The sequence below is a fragment of the Dermochelys coriacea genome, chromosome 17 (assembly GCF_009764565.3).
Source record: "Dermochelys coriacea isolate rDerCor1 chromosome 17, rDerCor1.pri.v4, whole genome shotgun sequence".
Lineage (NCBI taxonomy): Eukaryota > Metazoa > Chordata > Testudines > Dermochelyidae > Dermochelys > Dermochelys coriacea.
In genome coordinates, this window is record NC_050084.1 from 8,533,076 (window position 1) to 8,550,127 (window position 17,052).

At 42.2% G+C, this 17,052-nt stretch overlaps 1 protein-coding gene across 5 annotated transcripts in view; it reads left to right on the forward strand.

The window, feature by feature from the left end:
- Positions 1-17,052, forward strand: part of CUEDC1 (CUE domain containing 1) — a 115,203-nt gene that overhangs the window by 35,327 nt on the left and 62,824 nt on the right. Inside the window, exon 1 of one of the 5 annotated variants that reach the window (XM_043499270.1) lies at positions 61-133. The exons of the other annotated variants lie outside the window; for them this stretch is intronic. The gene's annotated coding sequence lies outside the window, so the exon portion shown is untranslated. Of the gene's footprint in view, positions 1-60; positions 134-17,052 lie in introns of those variants that run through there. 5 annotated transcript variants of the gene reach the window in all.

Below are 17,052 nucleotides of genomic sequence, written 5' to 3' on the forward strand. Positions count from 1 at the left end.
TCTTTGACTCTAAGGCATGTTGTCTAAGCCTTTAATCATTCTTCTCTGAACTCTCTCCAATTTATCAACATCTTGAATTGTGGGTGCAAGAACTGGACACCGTATTCCAGTGGTGGTTGCACTGAATACAGAGGTAAAATACAGAGGTAAATAAAATAAGCTCTCCACTCCTACTTGAGATTCACCAGTTTACACATCCAAGGATTGCATTAGCTCTTTTGGCCTCAGCTTACACACAACACAGGTTTCAGAGTAGCAGCTGTGTTAGTCTGTATCCGCAAAAAGAAAACGAGTACTTGTGGCACCTTGGAGACTAACAAAGTTATTTGAGCATAAGCTTTCGTGAGCTACAGCTCACTTCATCGGATCCGATGAAGTGAGCTGTAGCTCATGAAAGCTTATGCTCAAATAAATTTTAGTCTTTAAGGTGCACAAGTACTCCTTGACAACACAGATGGTAATGGTAGGGTGACCAGATAGCAAATGTGAAAAATCAGGACGGGGGTGAGGCGTAATAGGTGCCTATATAAGGAAAAAGTCCCAAATATCAGGACTTTCCCTATAAAATCGGGACATCTGGTCACCCTAGGTAATGGTGTCCCTGACCTGAAGAGTTCACAATACTCAGTTTTCCCCCAAGGGCTGCCTCTAGTAATAGAGCACAACTGGCACTTGCACCTGAAATCAGTTTTGCTCAAGTATGCCTTCCAAAACCAATGCAGAGCGCCCTCTATGGGGAGCACGGGGGGAGACTCTACAGAGGTTGACTGTGTTATCTGAAGCTGTGCTGCTTATGGGAAAAATCTGGATGCGTATCCAGTATTTTCATGAACAACTATATTAGGAATAGAAAACTGTTGATGAAAGATGATGGAGATTAATTGCTTGCTCTTTCAGTGTAAACCTCCACACTAGACAGATCCCCTAGGCATGCAACTCCCATTGTAATCATCAGGTATTCTACATGTGGATGGTTTCAGAGTAGCAGCCATGTTAGTCTGTATTCGCAAAAAGAAAAGGAGTACTTGTGGCACCTTAGAGACTAACAAATTTATTTGAGCATAAGCTTTCGTGAGCTACAGCTCACTTCATCGGATGCATTTGCATCCGATGCATCCGATGAAGTGAGCTGTAGCTCACGAAAGCTTATGCTCAAATAAATTTGTTAGTCTCTAAGGTGCCACAAGTACTCCTTTTCTTTTTACATGTGGACGGTTTGCTGATCAGGCTAGTGTCTCCTGCATGGCAACAGGGGCCCTGGATGCAAATCTTTAGTGTTGACTGTGTGTGTTTGCATTCACTAATGCAATCCCCCAATCTTCAGATGAAGGCTGGATGTGGGAGCTGGTATGGTGAAGAGTGAAGGACTAATTGCTACAGCCACGCAGCTAAAAGACATGCAGTGTAGCCGCTGTTTGTCAGCTCTCCTGATGACAAAAAACTTTCACCGCCAATGAGTGGTGTTAGCTTTGTTGACAAAGCGCTGTTCACACCGGTGCTTGTCATCAGTAAAATTTTTGTCTTTGAGGGGTGTGTGGTTTTTTAACATTTCTGAAAGACAAAAGTTTTGTCGTTCAGTTGCCAGTGTAGACATAGCCTTAGAGATTCGGTGGGGTGGGGTGGAGGAGATGATGTGGGTAGGGTATAAGAGAAGATGAAACTGAAGGGTGGTAGTTTGGGAACAAAAAGAAAACCCTGCTTCCAGCAGGTAGTTACTGTGGCATTCCCTGCTGTGGAGGTTTGTGGACTCTGGGAAGAAAAAGCTACTCTGTAACTTTCATGCTCCCCATAGTATATTTATTTGAACTCCAAGGCAAATGAGTGGGAGTTCTGCCCCTTTAATTAATGTTCCTTTGGAGACAGCTGGTGCAATTCCTTTCCTTTTTAAGTCTCCTCTCATTTGCATATGGCTTAGTCACCTGCCATTCTTTCAAACATGGAGGGTCTTGGGAAGGCAGAGTTCCTGCCTCCCACATGGCATAGGGTTCCTCTTGTATTTCTATTTATCAGCAGCCATGTGACACATAATGAGGAGCACTTTCCTTATGATAAGGGATCTTGGAGGGATTGCAGGCCTTGGGAGCCACAGCTGTCTTCTTGCGGAAAGCAGAATAGCTTATTACTAAATATTCCATGATTTCATTTGTTTCCTCTGTTACTTGAAGCCTATTAAAGTCTAATGGGTTTCAATTGGGACATCAGAAAATATAGTCAGAATAGGAGAGACCTTTTTTACTGCTGCAATAAACTTGGTAGGGAAACTGCATTCATTTTTAATATATACTTTTCTTGAATTCAGAGCAATTCCCAGTCATTTTCTATCCTTTCAGTATGTGGAAAGAGCTTAATTGTTTCTGCCTTCCATGATATAGTATTCCACCCTCCTCCCCCTTTTCTCAGCATATCAGGAAAACTTCTTCTCACTCTGAAAACTGTAGAAAATTGGCTATTTGCTTTTGTGCACTGGATTTTCAATAAAGACCGAGAACTGAAGCAATTAATTTTTTTTAAAGAGAATAACTTTAAAGAAGCAGAGTCAAATTCTCACAAAGGCCATGGTGTCTCATGCTGAAATTTATTTGTTTTTTCTTTCATGACAAATGTGCGTTTTCTTTTTGGCGAAGATGATTTTTTGAGATTTATTTGCAGTCATCCATACTGCTATCCCCAAAAATCATCACTTAAAGGGGGGCGGGATGCATTATCATGGCTTAAAATATCAAAAGATTTTTTTTTTTGAAAGGCAGGATATTTTTGGATTCTCTTTATTTTTGTGTTGGAGCCCTGAGGGGTTATAAATGTAAAGCTCTTTTTACATCATGCCTAATTAACCAGTGGCACTCACTTCTTCAAGATGCCATGGAGACAAGGAGCCTAGTAGGGTTTAAAAAAGGATTAGACATTCATGAATAATAAGAATATTCTCAATATTAGAGTGGCTACAGGTTTACATGGGATACCAAATCCTAATGCTTCAGCAAATAAACTAACCACTAAATGCTTGGGGTTAGGAAATATTTTTCCCCATGATTGGGTTATTGCAAATTACTCTGTTTATGGGGAGTCTTGCTGAAGTGTCTGGTATTGTCTACTGTCAGTCACAGGATACCAGAATAGATGGATCATTTAGTCCATTCTCGGATAGCAATCTCCAGCCTCCAAAGTGGTACATAGTAAAATTGGTCTTAACTTCAGGTGATGTGTAGAAAGAAAATCCTTTCCCAGGGAGGAAAATTCTTCTTCTCTGTTCAATGGCAATCAGAGAATGTCGATAACCATAGCCTCTACAGAATGGGCTATGGGGCCGTTTTTTATAATCTTTTTTAGTGCAGGTTATCCTCTTCTTTGCATTTACAAAACAAAGAAATATAGTAAGCCTACTGTGAAATTCACACCAGTGCCCGTAAAAACTCTGTATTAAGGACCTGAGCCAAACCTTATTGAAGTCAATGGAAAGATTCCCATTGACTCCTAGGGGTGTTAGAACAGGGCATAAGGCCCAAATCCTCAAATGTGTTTCAGTGCCAAACTCCCATTGAAATCACTGAAGTCTATGGGAGTTAGATACTTAAATGCTTTTGAGGATCTGGACCCAAGTCCTTAAGAGCCTTTTGTGGGTTCTTTTGCGCTAGGGTGAAATTCACCATGAAACTCAGAAAAATCTAAAGAATGTCTTTGAATCCCCACATTGAGTGGCAGTGTATATGAGATGAGCATACCCATTCTGCACTGTCCTTCGGCCTTGCCACAAAAGCAGTTGGGTCCAAGAGGACATGAAGGAAGTAGGATTAAGAGTGGAAAAAGAAAGAGAACAAAGGGAGAATGTAAAAAGGATGGATATCTGGGATCTTCCCTTTTAGTACCTGGGAGGAAACTGTAGTTTCCCTTTCTCATCTGTTGTTGTTCTAGCTGAGAAATAGGCCATTTCACAATCTGGCCTCCAATTCAGCAAAAACAACCTGCAGATGGAAACTAGGCATCTTCCAATAACAGCTGAGCAGATTCTTCAGGGGTTGCAGCCACTTATGTCATCCACCCAGCCAATGCTAATTGACAATAATTGCCATATATATTGACTACCTCTATTTTCAAATATTGAAATAATTATCTTATGTCAACCAAACAATGTGTTAATGTGCATAATTTGTTGCTAGCCAAGTACATGTGGAATGGCAGAAAGTGGTGCCCTTAAAAGAACTTTGTGATGCAATGTAACATGCTCATCTTTATCTGACATCTTTTCTTCAGTTAGAAGGTAGTTTAATACTAACCTGCTTTTTAGCTGTTGTATTCTTGCATTTGCAAATGGCTTTTATTATTCCAGGGCGCTGCCTCTAAATTTGTTAATAATAGTCCCTGTTTAAGCGAAGCCCAGCCAGGATACATGGTTAAATGGGTGTCTGTGCCAGCTGTGTCTGCCTATTGAGATGCTGCTGCCTGTGCTGCTGGCATTTTCTTTCAGCTCTATGTCTCGTTTTGTTGCTGGAAAATGAGCTCTGACTTTGGGAAATGATATTTCTTCCTTCTGTCTGACATCTTGTCCATTTCTCATTTGCTGCTCTGTCCCTCTTAAAAAGCCACATTGAGGCAGGGTTAGAGAGGGGGCCTGTATTAACTACAGGTTGAAATGGATGCATTTAAGTGTGTGTTTAATTTATACATACCTGTTTTAAAGGTTCTTTTGCTGTCCGGTCACATGAAAGCAAATTTTTAACTGACTAGAAATAAGAAAATAATTATATCTTCTCTAGAGAATGAAGCATGTCCCATCTGTTAGATAAGTTGCAGTGATATTCAATCTTTAAGCTGACTTTAACATTTTACCTAATTATAGAGTAAATTATAACAATGGCATCTTTTTCCCAATATTTTTATTCAGCAGTTTACAGTTGACATAAGTGTAACATCCTCAGAATATGTAAATATCTTTTGGCACATTTAAGGTATGTTGTGCTGAACTGCATTCTCATTCTTGATCAGGCATAGCCGCACCTTCAGACCTTATTTTTCTTCATTCTTTTGTCAAAGCTAGAGGTACCTGGATATTTCTGGCTCTCTGTTATTAGGTGGAGTTACTTCTGAAGCTTGCATTTCTTAAAATTAGATCAAGCCGTGAAATGCAGCTTTTTGAACTGGTTCACTCCCTGCAAATCATGTCCCAGAATGCTTTATGGGGCTATAAAACTTGGTTAGAAAGCGAGTGATGAGAAAACAAAGGAAGAGCAGGTACAGGAAAGTGATAGAAACTGTTTTCACAGCGGATTTGAAATGAGATAGAGAGTTGATGGAAAAAGCTGTTGCACCAAGGTTATCTAGATGGTGTGAAGGGACAGAGTGGAAACAGGAGCGAGACAAATGGGGAGATCAGAGAGGGGAATATAGAAATACTTATGTTGACTGGATCTTGCAATGGAGTAAGTGGTATCAGTGGAGTGTGGGGGATAATGCAGTTGTGCTGTTTACATGGTTGTGGAGGCAGGCTGCAGCATACTCTACTTGCTGAACAGTAGAGCTGGAATTTAAGGAGAGAATAGAGGAGTGGCAATGCAGGTCCGGATGAAGATTGGAGTGGAATTAAGGGAGTGACATACCTGGATAGCAATACAATGCGTAGGTGAATGAAAACCGTTCTAGTCAAGATTTCTGTGGCTGTCCTACAAATGCAGTGTTCTCTTGGAAATGCAGAGGTAGCAGTGGTTTTCTTATCCTATAGTGGCTAAGTCCATTATACTAGCACCCTTTGGAGTCGTTGCCCATGGTCAAGGAAACAGATGTGCTCATGAACTCCTCTAATATATATCTAGGACTTGTTCTCCATTCAACAGGGTTTCTTCTCTCCAAGATTTTAGGGAAAGATGGGGACAAGCCTCCCAATGGTACAAATGCAGCCCAGTTGGTATAAATTTAGAAGCTTAACAAAAATGCAGTTAGTTTATTTTATTAGTTATGATTTAAGATCAAGGTGATTGGAGAGAGGAGGACAGAAAAGGGAATGGAAAAGAATGCATGTTTGCTTTCCCCTTCCCCCAACTATCTAAGGCGGACCCACAGTACTCAATTAGCATCCCTGCATATAGATACAACTTGTATCAATGCCAGCCTTTCCCCCATGCTGCCCCTCATGCATGGGAGGAGCTACCTGTAAACACCCGCAGAGCCACCTCATTGTCCTCCTATAAATCCGTCCTTAAAACTGACCTCTGCTGTGATGTCTACAGAAAGCTCGGCTGCTGGTGTGCTGGGAACACAGCCTATCATGCTGACCAATATTGTCTCGTTGTTTCCTTGTGCTCTCCCTCTGTTTGTTGTATTGACCTGCTATATCTCATCTTACACTCCAACTATAAGCTCTTTGGGGCTGGGACCATCTTTTTGTTCTGTGTATGTACAGTGCCTGGCTCAGTGGATCCTCTAGACACTGCCGCAATACAAACAGTAAATAATCATGTCAACATTTAGGCCTGTTCTAAATTGTGAACTTCCATTGGCTGACAATTGTCTTTGCTTTGGGTTGGCCTGAATATCTGGACTGCGATGCATTGTGAATTATATGTGGAAATTAATTATGCTAATTAAAAAATTAACTGGAAGCGTGATGATGTTTGGGGGAAGACCTTATCCTTACTCAGTGGCCGGCCATAATAAATCAGTGCAGGAGGTGGTGGCGGCAGCAGCATTATTATTTGTTTGTGTCTAGGCTGAACCCAGAGAGTTCAGGTGCCTGTCAAAGTGAGACAATGGAAGGAAGCCATCAGCTTCTCTTGCCATTGAGAAATCTCATAATCTTCTAGCCTTAATCCCATCTATGTGGTGTTGGGCCATGTATGTGTGGTCGGGCCATCGAGTCCTTCTTCTCCATTCTAGTCTGTCTTGAAGCAGTTCTTCATAAACTCCTCGCTAATCACATCCTTTTGTATGATAGTTTTAGGTCTTCCAACCCTTCTCTTACCCTCCATTTCTAAGTTTTTAACACCCTGTTTCTTATATATTCATCTGAACATCTTTTCATGTGTCGAAATCATCTAACCCTGGACTCTTCAACTTTTCTATAATTAGTACCACCTTCACACTTGCCCTAATCTACTGTGCCTTTTTTTTTTTTTTTTTTTTGCGATTTGTCCAAGCTGTGCTTCCAAGTTTGAAAAGAGTTTTAGAGCCTATTTGAACATCTCACTGACTTTAAATCCAGGTTAATCTCCCATATAGTCTATCTAATATTCTGATCCATTCTGTCGGGATGCCAACAGAAACAGAGCAAACTTTAAACTACAACTTTTAGTGAACTGCACATTTACTCTCTAAGAGCCCAAATGTACCAGACGATGTAATATCCTTTTTTTTTCAAGGTTCATTGGAAACATTTCTGTTGTTTCCTTGGAGGAAATGTGACATATTGGTGTTTAATTAAATATCCATCACCAATAAATTTAGTTTTCCAAGGAGATTCTCCTCCACTGAGCCACGTCACACTGTGTGAGGGAGAATAAAAGAGGGCTATTTAAAATGAGATGCTGTGTCACTGCATAGCAAGAATACAGCACACACTTACTGTAACTGTACCTAGATGTCAGTTCAGTGCGTTCACTGGGTTGAATGTGTGCAAGTCAAATGCCTTATTGACTTTGAGACTGAATTACTCCATTTTTTTCTTTCTATCTGTGGTTTCAAGTGATAACTTGTAAGTGTGATCCTTACAAGCTAAGCAGGGCCATGTCAGTTTGTACTTAGATGGGAGACCTGTACGGAAAACACCTAAAGGCTGCAGAAGTGGTGTTGGTGACACACTGTTAATCTCTGAGTCATACTTAAACAGGGCCCCCGCAAGTGTATTAAGGTGTGCTGTACGGCTGGAGGTGTCCTCTTTCAGATGGGACTTAAAGGTGAACTGCTAGTGTCTTTTTGTTTTTGTTTTTTTTGTAATTGGGTTTACACCATCTTTTGCTTCTTCATGTTGTATAAAGAAGTCCTGAAAGATGAGAGGGAGAGGAAGGGGTGGGGTATTTGTTTCTGTTCTGAAAAAGTATTTGTTTCTCTTCCTCCCCTCACCCTTTTTGTGGTTTCCTTTAGAAATACCAGGAATATCAAGCCTGAACTTGAACATTTACACTGCAATTTCATAGCCCCACAGCCTGAGCCCAAGTCAGCTGAGATGGGCCAGCTGCAGGTGTTTTACTGCTTACTAGACATACCCTTAGACATGGTGCAGACATGTGGGCAAGAGACTTGATTTTTATTTTAAAGACTAGAATCTGGAGCACAGAATGTCATCCTTGGTTGCACATCCACTTATCGTCTCTCACATATCACTCAGGCCTGATCCGTGCTCTGCCTCCACTTCACCAAAGAAATCTCCAAACTGCAAATATGATGACAAAAATGCAGGATCTGAAAGATATTTAATATTCAAACTTCTCCGCCACCTGTGAGTGAGTCATGCTTTCTAACCTAAAGTGGTTTATGCAGTACACATGGCCAGAAAGCCAAAATTGTTCTCTTCTTTGACTGTGGTTTCAGTGACCTGAACTAAGCGGTTGCAACACTCTGCCTAGTGATTACCTTTAAATCTTTTTATCAGATCTTAATGGACAGGGGCCTGTCCTGGTAAATAATTTACAATGCCCATGAGTGTGGTTTTTACTTTACTAATTTTGTTTCCATAGAAACTTGTACAATCTTTCTGCTCTATGTTGCCTTAGGCAAATCAGTAATGATTTTTTTCACATTAAGCAGAGGGCCCTTAGACTCTGAAGGCAGGAGAATAACAGTCAGAGATGTTTGTAATTGCAAACCATTTAGGTGCTGCAGTATAATACATAGTGTCTTTCCCATGCTGGCTTTAAGACTGCATCTTAGTGCTCGTCATGTGGTGGTAAATGTATGTGTGGGTTTTTGTGTAAGCTGCCGGGGCCTCTTAAAATTCTTGGTGTATTTACATGAATGTGTTGAATATTTTTGTCCATGCCAACCAGTGCAGCAGCCCTGCTAGCATGTTTGTTTGAAACAGCAACTTGCTTCATTAGAGGCCCAACTCTGCTAAGTGCTAGACAGCTTTTTTTCGGGGCAGAGCTGAGTGCCATCAGCTCCCAGTGAAATACAGGATTGAGCCCTATGTCTGTTTTCCAAGCCATGCACACATGTATTTGGGTTTTTTTGTTTGTTTTTGGGTTTGATTTAGATAACTTCAGGTTAAGGAAATGACATATAAAGAAAGAATGAATGAATATAAAGTCTTCTTCATATGAAAGACTCTAAACCCATGTCTGCACTTAAAAGGTTTGCTGCTATAGCTATCCTCACAAAATGTCCTAGAACAGATGCCAGTATAGCTTGTACCAGTTCCCTGAGTGACTGTCTTTTTTTTTGCCGGTATAGCTCCATGTCCCATAGGGCTTTTGTCAGAGTAGCTATGTTGGCAAAAGCTGCACCTCTAGCTGATGTAATGATGTCAGCAAAACTTGTTAGTGTAGACCAGGCTTAACATTCTGGATCTGAATTGAAACCCAAGACATCAGGTGGGAAATCTCCTGCATGTTAAAAGGAGCAGTGCAGAATAAAAGGAATGACGTTCCCTTTTGGTTACACAGCTACAGGTGCTGTAAGGCCCAGCATGAGAAGCTGCAGTTCTTTGATAAAATAGGCACTCTGATACAGTGATAATGGTTGCCAATCTGAAGGAGCATAGAAATGTTAACAGGAGTTCAGTTAATTTCTGTGCTGTCACCCATCTGGCCATGACTTATTTTGAGCTTGGCCCTCTCCAAACTCAAGCCAGGATGGTTCTTTATGTTTCAAACAGTTTGGCAAATTTTAACTTGTAATTATACCAACCGGGGGAAAATAGTCTTTTGTGCTTCCTGATCATTGTTATTATTTGGACACGTTTTCACAAAATCACCCCCTCTTTGTTATTTTGAAGGCAAGGAGGACCTGATCCTGCAAAGCGGTGAGCGTTCACAGCTCCATTGATTTCAGCAAGAGTTGCAGGATAAGCCAAGTAATTCCTTATTTACCTGCTCAACGAAAAACTTCTAGTCCTGTACTGTCTAGATCCAGGTTTCAGAGTAGCAGCCGTGTTAGTCTGTATTCGCAAAAAGAAAAGGAGTACTTGTGGCACCTTAGAGACTAACAAATTTATTAGAGCATAAGCTTTCGTGAGCTACAGCTCACTTCATCGGATGCATCCGATGAAGTGAGCTGTAGCTCACGAAAGCTTATGCTCTAATAAATTTGTTAGTCTCTAAGGTGCCACAAGTACTCCTTTTCTTTTTGTCTAGATCCAGTAAGTCATTCCCATCTTCAGTTTCTGAGGCTCTAATGGCAAATTAACATTTGAAAATCAGCCAAGATAATTAGCCCTAGAAGAGTTTGGGTGTTAAGTATTAAAGATTCCCCTTGCCCCCACAGTGGATTATCTTTCATTTTCTCCTACAGTTTAGCGGTTGCTGACCACGTCCAATCTGAAAATTGCTCCAGAGGCAATCCCTATATTTATTCTGACCTTCATTATTGGCTCCCAAGGGTGGCTGATTACCTCTGTCTCTAAAGAATGATTTTCTTTTACTACATGTGGCTTTCTGTTACTTTTGTTTTTGGAACCAGTGAGGGTTTATGCTGGAGCGAAGCACAAAAGAAGAGGGATAAGTATTTAAAGATGGGCTTGTGTGACATATGGCACAGGGGCTTTGCATTACAACTGCAGCTGGGTTTCCCCAAATAGGAACTCGCTCTAAGTACTTGGTTATACAACTGCCTGCAAGCCACTTGCTTTGCAGTGTGGTGTGTCTGAGTAAAAGCCATAGCATATGTGAGTCTTTTTATACTGAGCTCAACCCTGAACACTGATAAATATGAAGCATTAGCATGTTTCAGATGTTAAACAGTGGTGTCTGAATCCAGTTTAAACTAAACAAACAATTCTTTGAGAATTGTTGGAATATAATGCACAGGGAAAGATCCAATCAGCAAATGGCTGCAGCATCTTATTTATTGTTTGTATGATTTAGAAATAATGATGGAATAGTAGCTGAATGCCAAGGAATAGGAGGAGATTTTGCACTTAGGTGGAAGGGTTTAAGTATTATATGAGGCTGAGAACTTTCAGTACATCTGAGGCTTTTTCAAGGCTGACAAACTCCCTTATATAGATGGTAAGTGTTATACATGACTGACAGATTGGTAAACTGAGGCACAGTTAAGTGACTTGCCTAAGGTCTTGCAGTGAGGCAAAGACAGGAATAGAATCCAGGAGTCTAGACTTGCAATCCAGTGCTCTAGCCACTAGACAACACTGCCCTAGGGATGCTGGAAGGTGTTGCTGTGTGGTGTGCTGTGTGGATCTGCAATCTGTCTCGCTACCTACTCTGCTTTGCATGTTACTTTGCTAACTAGATTGCATGGTAAGATATCTCACTTCTGGAGCCTAAGACAAATGGTTCAGTGACTGCTTTTCCTTCAGCAAAGAATGCCTGCTCACCCCTTAGAAAAGCAATATGTTAGATATAAGGTACAATGGAGATAATACCCCCATAGTATTTTCCATAGACCCAAAGGTTTTCACAGTTGCCTTGGTTCAGAATTTTCTCTTCTTGATTCCCCACCATTCTCCTGAGTGCTGCCTCAGAGTGGATGTGTTTCAGTGGTGCTGTGTGTGTGGATAGTTTATGAAACACCGTGGGAACCTTTAGGAATAGATTCCCTATGTCCATACAAAATGTTACTGCTGCAGGCTAATTGCTTATGACAGAAATGGTGGTTTCCCAATTTTGAAACCTGAATGCCCATTTGGACTTTTCTGGGCTCAAAGACGGATTTTTATAAGTGAGCCTCCAGATATGAACGGAAGAGTAAGCTGCAGTAAGAAAGCATTTTAGAGCAGCACGTGACATACGAGCAATAACTGGCTTTGAAGTGATTACAAAAAACCCGATCACTGTTTTGACTGTGCATGCCACGGTCACAGGAACATAGGACTTGCCATACTGTATCAGACCAGCTGTGCACCTAGTCTTAGTACCTTGTTTCTAACAGTGGTCAGTATAAGCTGCTTCAGAGGATGATGCAAGAAACCCTGCAGTAGCTATGGGATAACCTGCCCCCATGGAAAGTTTCTTCTTGACCTCCATGAATTTAAAGAAGCTGGCTTATGCCCCGCAGCAGTATAGTTCATCTCCCTTCCAAAACTCTTGTGTTGTGTTTTTATTTTTGTTTTTTCTTTTAAGTCCCTAATATAACCACTCTGGATATTCTTGTTATCCATATAACATCCTATGTTTTTCTGAATCTCACTACTCTCCTGATCTCAAAAGATGTCTTGTGGCAATGAGTCCAATCGGCTAGTTGTGCATCGAGTCCCCTCCTCCCCCAGTATTTATCAACTAACACCCAACTGTGGCAGAATCTCAATGGATTTGCATACAAGGATTTGTTTGTTTGTTTGTTTTTGTTTATTTAAAGCAACCAGCTGTGATATTGCTTTGCAATGCAGAAGAATCCTAGCTCCCCAAAATGACTCTAGTTGTCTAGCATTGGGAGATGCTTATACAGAACAGTATCTAGTCTCCTTATTATAAATTGTAATGAAATTTGTCTCCTACTTTGAGGCCTTTGGGCTCACAGAAATGTGTGCCTACCACATAAATATTCAAGATGATTCCCCTCTGCCCCTCAAAATGTTGGCCCTTCAGAGTAATCAGCTGCAGCCTGCTGGTTCTCTCTGTTGTACTTGGTCTTTAGGAGCAGTGTTGAAATGTTTTAGCTTCACAAACATTTCATTTTCAATGTGTTAAATCTGAGAACTCATCTGCTGCTGCTCTGACCTGTCTGCCTACGCTATTTTTACTATACACACAATGTGAATGGAGCATGCAGCACACAATTTATAGTACAATAGAACCATTACCTACAAATAAAGAATAACAGAGAAGATAGTTACTGAAAATTGTTAGAGTAAATCATTTATAAATGATATTGTCACATAATAGCTCTTACCTACTGCTCTTCATCAGTAGATCTATAAGAGTAGTCAGTATCATTATCCCTCAGATTGGGAAACTGAGGCACAGAGACTTGCCCAGGGTCACCCAGTAGGTCAATGGCAGAGCTAGGACTAGAACGCAGGTCTCCTGAGTCCCAGTCCAGAGCTCTATGCACTAGATCACACTGCCTTCATACATGAAAATACTGTTTAAGTTACTGATATAGTAATAACCATCGCATATATGTGGTATTTATAACTTACCTATAATATATATATATTTAAAATTTACTACTTCACACCTGCATAGCTTTTCATACAAGTGTTTCAAGTGTTACCAATGCTGCACAACATCCCATAAGAAAAGTGGTCTACATTTCAGAGTTAGATAAACTGAGTTATAGGCCTCAATTCCACAAAGAATGTGAGCCGTGTTTAAAACTTTAAGTGAGTGGGATTTAAGAACATGCGTAAGTGATTTGCTGGCTTTCCCAAGGTCACACAATGAGTTAGTGGGAGAGTTGGGAATAGAGTCCAAGAGCCCTGACTCCCAATCCCCCTTGCTTCATCCACTGGACAACAATCCATTCCTTATTATAAAAAGCAAAGATACTTTAAACATTCTGCTGGATTGTACCTCTGGTTCTCTGTTTGGAGGATTTTAAGCAGCATTTTATGGGTAAATATCACTTTAAAAAAAGCTGACTGGTGTGTGCATGTTTTGTAGATTTTTTTTAAACAAAAAATATTTTTTGTTTAATTTTTAAAGTAGCATAACCAACTGTTCCATAGAGTCTGACATCAGAAGTAACCACAGACTGAGAGCAATCACCAATTCACTAGCTAGTAGTTGAAGGGGGACTCACAAAAATCCAAGATGCTATATTAAATACACTTTGTAGCCAGATTGGTAATATTGACCCAGCTGTTTTACTTTTTTGAATGGTTATCTCCTTGGATCCGAGTAAAACAGTCACGGGCACAAAAGCCTCATGCACAGGGGAGAAATCATCACAAAAGAAATACTAATAATATAGAGCAAGGCTGGTCTAGTAGTTAAAGCGCTGAACTGGGACTTGGGACACTTGTGTTTAATTCTCAGCAATGCCACAGATTCTGAGTGACTTTGGGCAAGTCACTTAATGCCTCTGCCTCAGTCCCCACTTGTAAAAGAGGGATAATTATTCTTCCTTTTGCTGTTTGTGTCTTGTCTATTCAGATTATAAACTCTCAGAGACAGGGACTGTATCTTCCTATGTATATGTACAGCACCCAGGACAATGGGACCCTGGTCGCAGCTGTAATACTGTAATACAAATAATAATAAACCAGTCATGCTAATATAGGATAAAGAGAGGAAGTAAATATTAGGCAGTTAAAAAAGGGCCTGATCTCCCACTTCTGTGGGAAAACCTGCTGGAGGAGTCTGAAGGGGAGGGAATCTACATAAAGTTTCTCTTGCAGAGATACGCTCTGCTGGTCAGGGGAGCAGGGGGTGTGCACTCCATTGAGGTTGTTCTGTCCAGGCTCCCACAGTCAGTGGTTGCCCCAAAGACCCTCTATCATGGAATCTGTGAGGAATTAATTTTCTTTCCTCCCTGATCCCTGCAGTGTGGATGAAGGGACAATGTTAATTTTCTCCCACCCGCCCTTCTCCTGGCTTCCTATTGCCCCTGAGCCCTTACACTAAGGAGTGGAGGGACCTCCATGAGGTCCCAGCAAAAGCTTAGGAGAATATTGCAGTGGTGGTGGATGCATTCCCCCATCTGTGCAAGAGCAGCGTGGCCCATCTATGGACCAAGGGAAATGTGAATAAATTGTCCTTGAATTCTTCCCCTGAATTAATTATTTCTCTGCGCAATCTTAACAGAGGGCTTCATCCTGCAGGGTTCTGTAGTGGGAGTTAAGGTCACTCAGTACCTTGCAGGATGGGTCCCAGGACTGGTAATCACCTTGGGTTTGGTTTTGCTTATAATCCCACTGAAGTTACCTTGGCATAAGATCAGAACTGGGTCCCATCTGAACATCGTTTTTAATGTAAATAAACAAAAGGGGCCATATGGGCTGGTGCTTAGCATCAGTGTGTCCTGGAAGTATTTGGAAAGCTGTGCAGCCACTGCCTGCCATCAAATTTCAAAGACTTCCTTTTGGGGGCGGAGGGGAGGGGCGTGAGAATCCACAGAACAAAAAGCATACATTCCAGGAAGTGAAATGAACAACTAAAAACCTGTGCCAGGAAAGGAGGGTGACTGGGATGGGAATGGTTTAGTAGCCTTTGATTGTGGCCAAGAGTGACAGCATGTGGTGATGTCCGTGTAAATCAGTCAGGACTGCTATCCATTAAGAAGCTTATGGTGGACTGTTAGTGAGTCACCTTTATAACATTGTCCCTTCATCCACACTGTAGGTTTTTGTTTTCATAAGGCTTTGTCAAGAACATGACTTAAAGGTTGCTTTTGAAGAACAGGCTTTTTTCCCCTGCTGTCCCATCTCCCTTTTGTGAGGAAGGATGCACTGGAGAGAATGGAGATTTTTAAGCATTGTAGGATAGGAATGAGTCCTTGAAAACCCTAGTTTCTTTCAATTAAACTGCTTCCACTAACGCTTAACTAGAAGGACAAGATGTCTTGTTACATTTCTGTGCTTTGCAGTTAATAAGTGTTCCGCTTGTAATTTGGAAATCCTTGCTTCCTGCTGATTTTGACTCCATAAGACAATGGCTCTGGAGGAACAAGTGTGCGCGTGCCTTGGGAAGGAATAGCCTTGCATTTAATGTTCCAGCTGTGCCCTTGAGTTCAGTGGCATATTTAGGAAATTCTTACAGAAATAACCCCAGCCTAAGCAGTGTTGCCCAAGGATTTACATGGCCAGGGATTGGCTGGTTTTGATCACGTGCTCCTCCCAGGGCCGTCTCAAGCTATTCTGGGGCCCTATGCAGTCCCCCACAGGGGGGTGATGTGGGGCCCCAGGCCTCCTTGGGGGGGTGGCTGGCTGGCTTGGGGGGCAGGGAGGAACCACCCCCCAGCACTCATCGGCAGTGTGGCTGGGGCCAGGTCGCTGCACTCCTGCTGCTGGTGAGTGCAGGCCCAGCCTGGCTGCAGAGCTCAGGGGTGTGGGGGTGGGACTGGGACAGAGCAGGGGCGGGAGGAGGCATGGTGGGGAATGGGCAGGCCTGGGATGGGTGGGGAAGGGGCAGGGGCCCTGGGGAAGAGCCAGAGCAGGGCCTGGAGCAGCATGCAGCTGCGCAGGGCACCAGGAAATTTGGTGCCAAATTTCCTGGTGCCCTACGCAGCTGTGTACTTTGCGTATGGGTAAGGATGGCCCTGGCTCCTCCATTTAACTGTTTGCCTGCTGCATTCTTTGCTTCGTGCTGCACTTCTGGATTGTTGGTTTGGTTTGCCCTCTGTGCTGACCTGGAACGCACAGTACGTTGAGCTCCACTGTTGTGCGTGCTGTGCTTCAGGCTGCGGTGAGGGCCTAATGCAAAGCCATTGAACAGCGTGGCAAGGCTCCTATTGATTTTAGTAGGCTCTAGATCAGAGCCTGATGTAGCACCTTTCCTGCAAGGACCTGTTAGTGTTTTACCAAAGCATGATTAAACCTTACAGCATTCCTATCAGGTGCGTACATACTGTTTCTCTCATGTTACAGATGGGTAACTGAGGCACAGTGAGGTTAAGTGACTTACCCAGCAGGTTGGTAGTACAGCCGAGAATAGAAACAGCAGCCCTGATTCCCAGTCCTCTGTCCTAACCCCTTGAGGGCATTTCTTCCTGCTCTTCTCATGCAGACTGATGCTGTCCTGTGCACATCCCCCAGTGCCTCTGGGAACAGCAGCTGTCCCACAAGTGTCAGCAGTCAGGAGTCCTACCTGCTCCTGCTGTTGCCACAGGGTTTTAAAAAAATGACAGCAGCAAAGGCTAAACCTAGAAGAAAAGAAAGAAAAAAGGGTGAAAGGCTGCCTCCTGGTAGGCTCACTGGAGCACTGCGATGCATCATCCCTTTGTCCTGACACAGCATTTGTTAGTGCACCCAGTATACCATGGCTGGGAGGAAGTGATAAAGGCACTTTGGCTGCT